The 5,857-nt window shown below is 43.8% G+C and overlaps 1 non-coding gene across 1 annotated transcript; it reads right to left on the bottom strand.

Moving 5' to 3' along the window:
- Nucleotides 1-739: 739 nt before the first annotated feature.
- Nucleotides 740-812, bottom strand: Trnaw-cca (transfer RNA tryptophan (anticodon CCA)). Its single transcript has one exon. It is a non-coding gene; the product is annotated as a tRNA-Trp (tRNA).
- Nucleotides 813-5,857: the final 5,045 nt, after the last annotated feature.

Below are 5,857 nucleotides of genomic sequence, written 5' to 3'. Positions count from 1 at the left end.
GTTCAACGCGGGCTCAGATTTTCACAAGTCCAAGTGGGACGCCCTACTGCTAAGCACGGACTTCACGCATCAACTGCAGGCCGTCCAGAGTGCCCGCGACGTCGCCGAGAGCCACCACCTACCGGTTCCGTCATGGGCGGAGCCACCAACTTGATTGGGTGCCTTCGGCTCACCCCAATCTTTTCCTTCGGGACCTTTCAATAAAGTTCTTGTCAACTGCCAACTATAATGTACAAAAATGTCGCCGCAAGGCTGTTCCATTCATCTCTTTAGAAAGCGCTGGTTTGGAGCGTGCATTACTCCCCATGCTAATTGATGAGCTCTTGTCGATTTATGGCATTAATAAACGAATATGTGAAGATTGGCTTTCGCGGCAAAAGCGGTAAGGTCTAGAAAAAGGCGTCACCAGCAAGGCCCGAAGCACGATGTTATCGAGTCACGATTAAACTTCCAAAACCTCATCTTTGTCCAAGCTGCATGCAGTGTATGTTGATCTGGATCATGCAGTATATGGTGAGACTCGGTTTTAAGGCCCGTCAAGTTGCTGTGTGCAAATCTTTCCTTAAATCCCCCACAAATGTTATGCTTATGGAAATAAAGGCAAATTAAATCTCAAATCAACGATTGGAGTGCGTTCTCAATGCAGTGCAGATGATGCCCTTAACCTATCGCTATAATGTAGCCGATTGACATTAAGATAAAGGGCAAAATCATTACCAGAAGGAAGAAAAAAATATTTTTAACCGGACGTGATTCGAATACGCAACCTTCTGATCTGGAGTCAGACGCGCTACCGTTGCGCCACCGAGTCACGATGAAACTTCCTAATCCGCAGCTTTGTCGAATCTGCATGGAGTGTTTGGTTATCTGAAATGAACGATTGGAGTGCATAAATCTCAATGTACTGCAGATGATGCCCTTAGCCTATCGCAATAATGTAGGCGAGTGACAACCCGACGAAGAGCTTTTGATCCGGACGTGATTCTTATCTGGAGTCAGACATGCGCTACTGTTGCGCCACCAAGTTTTTTTCTCTCTTTATTGCCGGTTTGCAACGCATTTACATATATCAGCAAAACTCTATGTAAGGAAATTTAAAAATGCCTGCCACCATTAGGCTGACGCGAGGTATTTAAAAGCACTTTCACTTTCACTTTATTTCCTTAAAGACCCCTGTTAGGGGTATTACATAAGGGGTGGGTTACAAAAATATGAGATATAAAGAATATAAAATGTTAGAAGGCATAATGCGAGGCAATTTCTTCTACGAAGGCAGATGAGCAGGGTATAGAAACGATGTTGTGCGCAAGGCCGTTTCAGTCTTTGGCTGTTCGAGGAAAAAAAGAAGATGCAAAAGTGATAGTACGCGCACGTGGACGAGCTACGTTTAAGGAATATCCTATGCGATGGGATATGCGCGACGGTGTCAGGATATATGGTGCACGATTGAATACGCTGTGGTAGAATTTGTGAAACAATGATAAGCTGGCAATTAAACGGCGGTGGGAAAGGGTTTGTATGCCCGATTCCGCTTTTAACGAAGTTACACTGACATTGTATGAAAAGGCGGAGTGAATGAACCGGATGGCCCGATTCTGAAGTGCCTCGAGAGCGGTAATGAGGAAAGTCTGGCGAGGGCTCCAAATGGCTGATGCGTATTCCAGTTTGGGTCGTATTAGTGTCTTATAAGCTAATAATTTCACATGCTGCGGTGCGTTTTTTAATTGACGTCGTAGGAACCCAAGTGATTTGTTAGCTGAAGAGATAACGTTAGTCACATGCAGACACCAGTCCAGATCATTTGAGACGGTAACACCCAGGTACTTATAATTCTTTACAAACTCAATTTGTTCGTTAGTGATTTTGTATTGAAATACCAAAGGGTTAGAACGGCGAGAAAACGACATTGCTTTACATTTGGTGGCGTTTAGGACCATTAACCAACGTTGACACCAATTTTGAATGTTGTTTAAGTCTTCCTGTAGGGCGATTTGATCATTATTATTAGTAACTGAGCGGTAAATGACACAATGATCAGCGTACATGCAGATTTTGCACGACACGTGTAATGGTAGATCATTAATGTATATTAAAAATAGGAGGGGGCCTAATACAGAGCCCTGGGGGACGCCTGACGTTACGGGTAGGGGCTCAGAAGTATTGTTATTGATGTACACCGACTGCATGCGATTAGTAAGGAATTTTTCGATCCATGTTATAACTGTAGGATGCCGATTTAACCGAGAAAGTTTTAGGAGCAGTCGTTGGTGAGCTACTTTGTCGAATGCTTTTGCGAAGTCAAGGAAAATTGCGTCAGTTTGTATGTTAATATCGAGATTTGAGTGTAGAACGTGAAGAAAAATAGCCAATTGTGTTTCGCAAGTTAGTCCCTTGCGGAATCCGTGCTGGGATTGGTCAAAGAAATTGTTAGTATCAAGGAAGTTAATTATATGGGTGTATATGACATGTTCCATGATCTTACAGGGCACCGACGTGATGGAAATGGGGCGGTAATTCAAAGGCACATTTTTATTGCCCGATTTGTAGACTGGAACGACCTTGCTCATGTTCCACTCTTTCGGAAGGTTTCCAGAAGACAGTGACTGTGAAAACAACAATGTTAGGCATGCCGCAGAGATGAACTTGGTGTTTTTTTTTTAAATTTCGATGTGATTTCGTCGAGACCTGCGGATGACGAAAGTTTAATATTATCTATTATATTTGAAATTCCATGTATCGAGAAAGTGATAGCCGGCATTGTAGGTAGAGACGGCGCAAGAAATGTAGGTAAGGGAGTGTCGGGTTCTTTAGTGAACACTGAAGAAAAGGCTGCATTAAATGTGTTAGCAATGTCAGAGTCTGATAAAATTTCACCCTGCTCATTCGGGAAGGAGATAGTGCGTCATGGCAGCGGGTTAATGATTTGCCAAAATTTCTTTGGGTTTTCGCTTATCATGTTAGCCAGGTCGAAATGAAAGAAAGTGTATTTGCGTGAGCGGATTGCTGATAGATAAGTGCGTTCTGCTTCGTAGTACTTGTTCCACGAGTGATCGTTCGGGTTTTGCTTAGCTTGTCGAAAAAGGTGCTTTTTCTTATTCTCGAGTTTTTTCAGATTTTTTGTGAACCATGGTTTATGGCGGTTAGCATGAATGAATAATGTTGGTATGTATTTTGCAGTTAGAAGTGCCACTTTTTCCTGAAAAAGAGACCAGTTTTCTTGAACAGATCGGTGTTGAAATGCCGTTTGAAATTCCTCGTAAAATTCTTCTAATTCATTATTTATTGCTGGGTAATTGCCTTTATCGTAAAGGCGGATTGTTTTTTTATGAGTATGGCACGGGGACGGGAATAAGGTGAATGTAGCATGAATTACTTTGTGGTCACTTATTTCGTTACAGTAAGTAAGAGACGATAGTGTTTCAGGATTCGAAGACAATACTAGATCTAGAATGTTGGCATTATCATGTGTGACACGCGTTGGTTCAGTTACCAATTGTGAAATGTTATAATTCAGACAGACATTAACGAACTCGTTGGATTCAGTGCTACCGGTAGTTATTTCAGGGTTAGTCCAATCAATGTTTGGATAATTGAAATCCCCGAAAAGCAGAATGTGCGCGTTAGGGTATTTTTTAACTAGTTGGCTTAGGATGTTATTCAGTTTTCTGGGAAAATCGGCAGAACTGCAGGGGGGGGGGGGGGGGGGGCGGTAGCATACACCTACAAGTAGTAGTTGTGGTTTGGCACGACAAAGGATCCATATAATTTCTAAGTCAGAGCTTATGTGAACGGTGGAAAACGATAGTTCTTTTTTAATGGCTATAAGGACGCCTCCACCTCTGCGTCCTTGCCGATCTTCGCGGATTAGTTCAAAGTTTGGCAGGTCTTCTAGTATTTCACTATCGGGAACGTCATCTGTGAGCCATGTTTCGGTTAGTATGAGCAGGTTGCTTTCGGATGATGAGACAAAATTTGATATAGTATCATGTTTTGTAAGGTTGCTTCGTATGTTAGTGTAGATAACTGAAAATGACGGAATTGAACGAGCGGCAGGTGTCGCACAGTGAGGCAGTTATTGACTGCGTGATAGCTATGTTAGTTCTTGGACACTTTGAGATGACTCGTCAAAGACATATCTCTTGGAGTTGATGTGCAATGTTTTGTAATGAAGGGAATAAGGCATAGATTTGTTTTTTGCAAAGGCGATAAGATGCCTCCTCGCATTTTGGACCTGGCGGGAGTAGTCTTCGCCAATGCCGTAAGGGGTACCCTTTAATTTACGGCCATTAGACAAAATCGCTTCTTTAGCTAGTTTTGAAGGAATTGAATTTAACAATAATTGGATGGCTTCGACCTTGGGTGTGTCTGCCCAGTCGATGTGCACGTTCAATTAATTGAGGATCTAATGTGAAGTTAAGGAACTGAGAGCAATGGCGAATGACTATTTCTTCGGAACTCGCGAAAAATTCTTTTGGGTTGGTGTCGGGAATAGAGTAGAACAACAAGTTATTGCGTCTGGACTGACTCTCAGCATCGTCAAAACGGCTTTCCAGTTTTACCATTCGATTAGCTGTATTAAGTGTGTCTGTCTAACATTTCCAGCTGCCGTCGCATAGGCTCAATTTGCAGACAGTTGGTTTCCACACTAGTCAGCCGTGTACTGAGTTCAGAGATAGCGTTGCTAGTTAGAAGAAGTTGAGCTTTCAGTTCTTGTACCTCTGTTAGTAGTTGAGACTGTCCAGTGGACAATTTCATGAGCTCTGCAAGAATATTTGCCATTTCGGGACCGGGCTTAGTCTCAATATCACCCGCGAGCAATAACAAGTCACGCGCGACCGCGACACATTCGCAACAAATACAAATCAAACACTGCGGGCTTGGCAGTTGTACCAACGCGTAATGACTGGTTTTTTTAGCGTATAAACTGTACGATGGACCAACCTGCATGGCGAAACGCAGAGGGTTAGATGGCTCGTTTGTGGCACAGCCACCAAGCCCACAGGGTGATGCGGATCGGGGCGCCAGCTTTATAGCAGGCTCCAAGACGATTGTCGTTGACGATGGGGCCAGCCAGGGTGGGATGAGGACCAGTGGTTGCGGATGTGGCAATGGTGGGTGCGCAGAAAGACTGGTTGTAGTCAGCTTCCACAGGCATATTGTAGGAACGTCATCAGCGCAGAGTGACGGCGCCTGAGAAGGCACTGCGCATGATGACACCGCAACCAAGCCAGGAAGAAGCATCAGCAGTAGAGCAGTTCGGAAATTGGCCTGCATGACGAAAGCAATGGCTAGCAGGGGGAGCTTTACCGTGTGGCAATGGAATTGCCGAGGATTTCATCATAAAAAAGCACCTCTCATGCAGTTGATAAAAACATCTCCAGATAAACCAAAAGTAATTATGCTGCAGGAAACCTTGGCGGATGAGATCAGCCTATCCGGATACAAAGTGACATGCAGGGGCAAAGAGCCGGGTAGGGGGCTAGCCACGCTCGTAGATAAGAAAATACCATTCATAGAACATGATTTGCGCCTTGGACTAAACAAATTAGAATACTTACTTGTGGAAATAATTTTGAAAAGGAATAGAGGCAAACCGCAAAGCCTCTTTTGTCTCAATGTTTACAGCAGCCCTAGCGACATGAAACAAAGTTTCAGGGCACTTCTTAATAAGACTATGGCTGTTACTAAGCACGCTCCACTCATTATTGGAGGGGATTTCAACGCCCCACATCAAACCTGGGGATATCGCTGGAATACTAAGAAAGGGGATGGACTCTGGCATCTAGCTACAGATCTTAATCTCTCCCTCATCACTGACCCAGCTTATCCCACTAGGTGTGGTACATCTACGTGCAGG

This window comes from Dermacentor silvarum, chromosome 10, assembly GCF_013339745.2.
Source record: "Dermacentor silvarum isolate Dsil-2018 chromosome 10, BIME_Dsil_1.4, whole genome shotgun sequence".
Lineage (NCBI taxonomy): Eukaryota > Metazoa > Arthropoda > Arachnida > Ixodida > Ixodidae > Dermacentor > Dermacentor silvarum.
The sequence above is the reverse complement of the archived record's forward strand: the minus strand, read 5'-3'. Positions and strand labels throughout refer to the sequence as shown.